The sequence below is a fragment of the Seriola aureovittata genome, chromosome 3, assembly GCF_021018895.1.
Source record: "Seriola aureovittata isolate HTS-2021-v1 ecotype China chromosome 3, ASM2101889v1, whole genome shotgun sequence".
Classification (NCBI taxonomy): Eukaryota; Metazoa; Chordata; class Actinopteri; order Carangiformes; family Carangidae; genus Seriola; species Seriola aureovittata.
The window spans coordinates 27022148-27030876 of NC_079366.1; positions in this window are offsets into that span (position 1 = coordinate 27022148).

The window sequence follows — 8729 nt, forward strand, 5'->3', positions numbered from 1 at the left end:
TTGAGGATATGCAGCTTTTCTCTGTCGCATATCACTGAAAACTGAATCACTGCACTGTTGCTCTCACAAAACAAGCAATTTGAAGACATCACCTTGGGATTCGGGGTGGTAGAAGGACATTATTCATTTTTTCCTGACATGTCATAGCTTAAAATGGGGAAGACGGACAGGGGATGTGGTTAAAAGCCATGGGAATAGCTAAGTACGGTAAGTGGACTTTAAATTGAGAATATTTTTCTTCATATGTTTAAGAATGGACGTCCACTCTTGTTGCAACTCTATTTGCGCTGACTTTTAACTTAAGAGCAAACCAAAGTTTCTCCACTTGATCTGCAGCAGCCACTGCTTTATGAATACTCACATTAACTGGCATGTTTTAAAATGATGTCAAACTGCCTCCTGCCCAATCATTCATCACACTCATACCCTCTCAAGACTACAGGACTAAAACACAACAACGACATTTCCCAAAACAAAAAATCATTGACTATTGATCAATTCTTACATCTTTTTTGTGATAATTATGTGCCACGGGTGAAACTTTTTACTTAAAATTGGACCCTTAAATGGTAATGAAAAAGAGTGCTACGTTTTTGTGTACTGTATCCTCCCCTGGCTCTGTCTCACTCACGCCGTACATTCACATTTTGTCTGTGTGTCTGCATTTCATTCACACTCGCCTCAGGAAATTCAGATATTGCCTTTGCTGGCAGGACAGTTTTTCCTCATCTTTAATGCAAAGTTATTCCCCTCATATTCCTTTTTAACAACCTCTCCCAGGCACTGTGGAAGTTATGCATCTTTAAAAGTTGCTTATCGTACCAGTGGTGACTGATACTCGCCCATATTTAAGTGTAAACACTCATTCTATTGAGTATTCTGGTGTGTGTGTGTGTGTGTGTGTGTGTGTGTGTGTTGTGTTTTGTTTCTGGGAGTAAGCGTTATTGGAAATATGACAAATCCGGACATAAATTATGCTTGTTGATATTGTGACGGATTGGATTCGACAGCAAATTTACATCTTTTTATGCTACTTTAAACTGAGAAGAGATGTTACTGCTAACTAAAGGGAGAAATCCAACCTATTTTAGAACAGTGTACCAAAACAACAGTTGTTTCATAACAGCTAAAACAGGGTTAATTCTCTATCCTAAAATACAGATGTGATCCCTGGACAGATGTTGGTGTAAATACTGTTTTTCTTTTCAGGTGTTAATGGGTTTTTTTGGTGATGATCCTGATCCTGTGAAGCACACAGCGCACTGCCCTACATGGCACTGATGTGGATGCACATCACTAGAATTCACTCGTACAGAAATGTTATGTTGCTACGCCGTGTGCAAAAACTGTAAGGCTGTATCGATGCCTGTGGGCTGAAAGCACAAACACACACAAATACAATCATGTAAATACACACACAAGCGAACACACATGCACACGCTTTGATTTATCTGAGTGTAAATCTCAGGGTAAATCACATCAGTGCGGGGGGGAATTAAATGGATAAAGGAGACACGTCCTTGATAAACCAGTTTGTCTGTGATAACTTTATATACACATTACTCTGTTTCCAATTACATCTGTTGGTTTTTTCAGTTTTAAAAAGCGATAATTCCAGTGTCTGATAAGCGCAGTGACACTGGTTTGACATTGGCAGAGCTGTAGTGAAATAAACACTTTGTGGTGTCACTCAAAAGTCACTGCTTTGTTTTTGTTGTTATAATGGGGACGGCGCCCACCGCAGCCGCCGTGGTGTCATCCTGCGCTCATGTTTTCATTTAGCTGATGCTTTCATTCAGGGCAACTTAGCACCGAGCGAGCAGGTGAGACTTCGGGTCGTGTTCGAGGACACTGCTTACTGATGGGCAATGTGGCACATCGGTTGTCGTTCTGGGGTTTCTTTAGAGGTAGAAACAATCTCCTTGAGTTAAGCCTTAAAGGTAAATTCCACAATGTTTTTTAAAATTAAACTAGACGGAGCAAACTTTGTGACGGAGTGTGGCGACATACTTTCAAAGCCACAGGGATCTTTGAAACATTGTTCATACTCTGCTGCTAAGAAATTTTGATTTGACGGATTGCACCTGTTTATCAACACTGAAACAACTAGTCTGGCTCCGTCCAAACGTAACAAAATCCACCTTCTGGTTCGGTGATTCTCTGGGGTCACTGTCACCACGCTTGGATTGGAGACTCCGGGAAGTCACTGGACCCGGCCAAGACATAGTCCAGCACAACCCTCCTTCAAACCACATTAAACAATTGAAATAAAACACGTTGATGAGTGAGCTTCATGGGTGTTGTTACCTCGTGTTTCCCTTCTTTGTGCTAAGCTAAGCTAGTTAGCTTCTGGCGGTAGCTTCATATAGCATTCAGACATGAGAGTGCCATTGAACGATGACTTGAATGACCTAACATATGTTCAGGCTTTAAAAGGTCAAATCAAAGGGCCAACTTTATCAAAGTGCCACTTCAAGCTAATATGGGTGAATCTGCTACAAGATGATATCTCCATTTTCTCAACAACTAAATTTAGAGCAATACTATTGTTTGCTTTCGCAGTGTGTTTTGGCAATAAATTACACTTAAGGGGTGAATGAAATGCTTCAGTCAAAGTACACAATTTGCCAGAATACAGGGCAGGTTTTGTTGAGCAGATAATTAATCATATCACTGAGGGCGACTGCATCATCTGCTGGAGAACATTTTATTCCCATGTGTCTGTATTTCTCTGTCTGTCAATCTGACCTCGCCGCTCTGTTTGACATTCTGTCACTTTCACGCTCTGTATCTCTCTGTCTGTCATCCTCAGCCTCTCCACGCCTCATAACCTACTCGGTGAGAGAGGGCAGACTCTATCTAAGTAGCATGTTCTCTAGTCAACCTTTGCCCAGAATTTAATTATCAACATTCGTCTTTGCTGCCACGATTGCCTGTTGTACATCTAATTAAGCTCATAATGAATGTCATTAGGGCCAAAGTCATGTAAGCCTGTGAACCAGCCCTGCACCATTAATAGTCGATGAAACGTGGGGCACATGCTTAAGTAGCACAGAGTTAGAAGGAATGAAATTTCATTTTATTTTACATTTTCAGTTAGATTCTATTTAATGTATGTCTCTAAATTGTGAGTTCTGTATAAATCAGCCAGGGTCAGGTCTATTTAAGGTATCAGCAGAGCTCTGTGAAGGGTCGAGACCTGTAGACTGTTGCAGATCAACCGATCTGTTAATGTGACATATTTGGACCTAGCATCTCCAGGTTCGACGTGGACCCCTGAAGATGATAAGCTGAAAGACGAAAGATCCCTGCCGATACTCCGGGTGTCTCCGCGCTGCACTGAAGGCTTGTCAACCTGAGCACAGTGTCGGACGGAGGAAATCATACTCAGAAATCTGAAACTTATTGAAAATTCAGTGAAAAGTCTTCAAAAATCCTTTCAAGATTTACTTCTTCCAAGGGTACCACCTCAACTAAAATGCTCTCTCTCTTTATCGCTCTCTCAAAAAAAAAAAAGCCTTTCCATTTCCTATGCACTTATGCCTTGTTGCATGCACCAGTGAGCTTGAGGCACTCATGTCTGGTGGAACATGAAACTGAGTGTTGTGGCACTTTTACTCAATTGGCTTCTCCTTGATCCACCCTGGCTTGGATTGTACGTCTTTTGTACAGCGCTTTGATGAAAAAAATGTAATATTTCTGCCAGGTAACAGGCTGTCGGGGAACAGACAGCAGGAGTGATGAATGTACTCAAATGGGGAGACACAATGGCAACATCTGGAAAGAGGTATGGTGAATGTAGGTCTATGTGTGTCAGGAGATCAGGGCAGGAATCCAACCTCATCACAACATTAGTTCTCTGCAACAAAACAAGATGTCTGAACAATAAACAACAAACTATTATACATGCAAAGATATAGTGGAGTAATGGCGTCCTGATCTTAGAGAAGGAATTCACACCCCCTCTCAATGTTGTAATCTGAGTTTCTCAATTTTTTGTTTTTTAATCTGGTCTGGCAGTGCATGCATGTTGGTGCGTGTGCGTGTTAGTGCACGTGAGTCCCTCCTGTCAAACCTTTGGCCCTCCCCACACAGGCACCGCCTACAGGTGAGATACCACAGAGCAGTAAGCAGCATCCAGGTGAAAGCGAAGATCCAGAATTTCTTCCACTGAAGTAACCACGTTTTCAGATGAGACCAAGGCACAGACAGACTGGACATGGGGACTACAGGCTCAAATACTGGACTAATGGACCATCAAAACATCCATAAAGTTTTTTATGGCGCCTTCAGTGTCATTTATTTTCAGTGGATAAATCCAAGACTCTGGAGCCGATACTGGTCTGGCTTTACCGAGATGGAGAGACCTACGAGCGGCTAAAGAGCTCCAGCTTTACTGGGAACTGGCTTTTCTTCTCCTCAATGTGTAAGTAACTTGTAACATGTCTGTTTTCATTAGTAACCGGCTACAGTTTGGCATGGTAACGTTAGCTAACTTGCTGTTACCCATATTAGGAATGGCAATTGTTGCTATCGTTAGCTGGCTAACTGTCAGCGTTGCTATGGAGCTTATAGCGGCGATGTTAGCATGGGCTAACGGTTGTGGCTTTATTGTTTTTGTTGGCTCTCGTGTACACAGCAGGGTAAATTTATTAGGTTATGTGTTTTGTGGCCGCTTTCATTGAGCTTTTTAACATCTTGTTGACTGAAAGTATGAAGGAGGGGAGGGGGGTTTGTGGCGGCCTGACGGAGGCCGGAAGTGTGGTCGACCAAGCATTTGTTTTGGTCTGAGATGCTGGGGGTCTAGTGCGACAGTTAGTGGCGGTGACGATCCTTTACAGAATCTGTAAAGAGAAAAGAGAGTCTACAGACATGTTAGTGGCTCTGTTATCCTGCACTCAGGCACTACTGCGCTTTGTGCTAAATGCCTACATCAGCATGCTAACATGCTCACAATGAAAATGCTAACTTGCTGACGTTTATCAGGTACTGCATCACGTTTGCCATCTTAGTTTTATGTGTTAGCATGCTAACGGTTGCAAATTAGCATTAAACACAAAGTACACTGATGGCTGATAGTTTTGCAAGCATTTGGTCATAAAGCAAAATGTTAAACACATTGAAATTTTGACCTGGTGATGGCACTAGATGAGAAGTCAGAAGATCACCATATTTCTATGCAATCCATTTTATTATAAATGAATAAAATGAATCAACAGTTGATGCAAAATTTCATTCAAAAGCCACAAACGTCACTCTCCTGGCTTTGCAAGAGGAATAGTCAGGGGATCACTAAAGGTTATTACTATTCATCCTCTGGCCACCACGAATGTCTGTGAAAAAATTCCATAGTGATCCATCATACAGTTGTAGAGATATTTCAGTCTGGACTAAAGCAGTGGACCAACAAACTAACATTACCATCCTTAGAGCTGTGCTGAAGAATAGCTAAAAATACCTTCATCCAGTTACCACAGTAACTGGCACTATTTTTTGTGATACCCTAAAGAGTCTGAAATCTTCTTTTCACCCTCCACGAGTGAGTTAGAGAGAGGGGTCAGCTAGAAAACATCTCCATGCAGAAACTGTTTGTGTCGCTATCAGTGCAGATACTGGGGTTCATGCCAACGAGATGTGAAGAGGTGCCTCGAGTCGGTGGTTGTTCACCTTCCTGAGTGACTGGTGAAGTAGACAGATGCAAGGGACTCAGCCTAAATTTACCAACATGTGGATGGTGTTATTTCCCCCACTCTTCTTCCTGTGTGCTTTACGTTCCTGACCTTACTCTCACCTCCTCTTCTTTTCTCTCCCTCGTTACTTCTCTCATTTGGCAGGCCCAGTATTTTAAATCTTCACTTACTGGAATAACAATTTTCCATTAACAGTAGGTACCCACTCAGAATAGCACGAGGGGTAGTTAAATCACATCATGATAAGTTACTGCTCCTGCTGTGGCTGTTTTTCATTGCAGTTGGTGTTGGGAGATTGCTTTTTCAAAATCACATTATTCTACGATCCAAATTGCTTTTGGAAGGGCTTTGGAGTGAGGAGGATATCCATTTAAAGTTTCCTGATAAGCTAAACCCTGCCATTACTTTGACTTATGTAGCTTTTGAAAATTGTTTTTTGGACTTTTTTTTTTTTTTTTTATAGAAGATGGGCTAAACATTTGTTGAACATGTACCTGTACAATAGTATTCTTTTTGAGCATTGTATTACTGGGGAAAAAGGGACAACGCGCTTGGAGATTCGCTCTAATTTAAGTGCAGTATTGATGGATACTATTGTTCCACCGTGCATAATAGTATCTACTGTATATTGAGGATGGTGGAACGATGGCTCGAGCAACAGCTCTGATAATAAATTGCAATAGGTTGTGAATCCAGAAGGAATTATTTTAGTTTGCTGTGTGTAAAAATGTAAAGTTTACAGTTGGCACTATATTCTCAAGCTGTGTCCAAAATCACTCCTTCGTTTACTCATTCAATCATAGACACTCGGCGGCTTCCTCTATAGTGAACAGTGAATTGAGATTTCAGATGCTTATGAATCAGTTTCACAAGAGTAATTTTGTATGTCTAAAACATGGAGCATTGCATTGTGGGATTGATAGCAGTAGCTGGAAGTGTACATGCCATGGACTCTACATCTCTTTGTTCCATTGTGAGAATTCTGGACCTTACATAAAATATAAATCTCCCTAAACAGGAAGTGATTTCACACATAGCCACAGTTTGATTATTGTTTACTCGAGCATCTTTTTTCTGATGCACTGACTTCTCACATGCACACTGTAAACAATAGTAAAGTTAATGCTTTCATCATATAGTATGTTGCTGTTAACGCTAATGGATTTTATCAGGTTTGATTCCAACACTTTCTTTGCCAAGATGCTCACAGCCAACAAACACTATAAAGCACCTAAAGGGGCACCAAACTACACATCAGATTCAATTTACTCCTCATGAGGAGTACTTCTCACCCTGTGAGTACAATTGTATAATGCCTTCTGTCGTTCTGGAGCTTTGCAAAGTCTGAAGAAAATAACCATGATGATTTTATCTCAGCCTGGGCTTGGCGACTTCAAAATTTTCAACTTAAAGTCTGCTTTATTAAGAAAGTGTGGAGTTTGAAAGATGCGGGCTGTCACAGCTCAGTAAACAGGCAGGACTCAAATGCACGACTCGGAGACACAGATGATGGAATATTACCTCCTGCAGGCAAAGCAAGCAAGCAAGCGTGCAATGGTTAGTACGCAGGAGGGAGGCAGCAACAGGAGAGTAAAAGAACAGGAGAAGAGGCAAAAGGACAAAGGGGCAAAAATTCCATAAAGGTCGGGCAGGGGCAAATGATCAGGCAGAAGGAAGGCTGAAAATTGTACAGAAGGTACAACATGTTAGACAGTCTGGCAGAGAGTGAGTGAAACTGGGATGGTATTGTACAGGTGAGCTGGTGGGGACTGGGAACAACAAGACAGACCAGGGTTACTGCAGGGTGTGTGAGAGTAGCCGGATCTGAAATGATAGCAGAGTTAATGACCATGAAAAAAGCAGGCAGACATGAAATACTGCCCGGGAACTGTGACAGTAGGCGAGGGTCTAAAAAAAGACGCTATTGAGTTGCATTTTGGGAACTGTAGTATCCAGTTTTTGAAGCTTTAACCCACGCTAGGGACTAAAAGTCAGCATATCTCAGCCTCTGCCACACTGATTTTCACTGGTCCATCATCTATATATAAGTGCAGTATTAAATCGCTGGAGTACCCGTCTTAAGGTTTGACCACACTTCAAATAAACTAGGTTGTACTGTTCAGTATCTTACTGAAGGCATCCAAAGGCAAAACTGTCACAAATGACCACATTCAAAGTCGGAGGCGAAAAACCTGCCATTATAGAGAGAGGTGAGACACGATCAGCTGTGCAAATGAGGATAATGTTGACTTTTGGACAGTGTCTTCTCAAAGACATTCACGGTGTTGCACTCTGTTGTACAACACATGAGTCGTGATGGAAGTAGCTGCACACCTTTCAAGCCTCTGCACACCTGACCATTTGTAGTGCAAAATGGGGCGTGCAAAGACTGTGTGCTTCAAAAAGTTACACCGTGAATTATATCACCTGCTGATATGTATCACTGTATCATCATCGGTGTCAATATTTACACGTTGAGTTATATCAAAGAACAGCTCCTGATATGGAGAGCACAACATCGAGATCTGGATTAGAACGTCATCTTTATCTTTTATCTGATAAGGAGTCTCAGTAATTTGACAAAAATAACCCTCACTCCTCTGCACAGAGGATTCAGAGGATCACATTTAAGATGTAGTGCTGTGAAGCGCTGCCACTCATTGGTCTTCATGAGGTACTGCAGCGTCATCAGTGTAATTGCTGTTAATGGCTGCAGTGACCGTCTGAATCACAGTTTACATATTGTCATATTGTGAGGCTTCACAGGTTACATTTGAGCAGGACAGAGTTGCGCTGTGTTTCTGGTGATGAAAGACAGTGATGAATGACTGTTATTGGTGACACAGAGACAAAGAAGAAAAAGTAGATGTGTGAATGTTTGTGTTTACATCCGTTTTTCTGTTTTGGTGTCTCAATTTGTATGTACAGTATGACCACACACACACACACACACACACACACACACACACACACACACACACACACACACACACACACACACACACACACACACACACACACACACACACACACACAGGC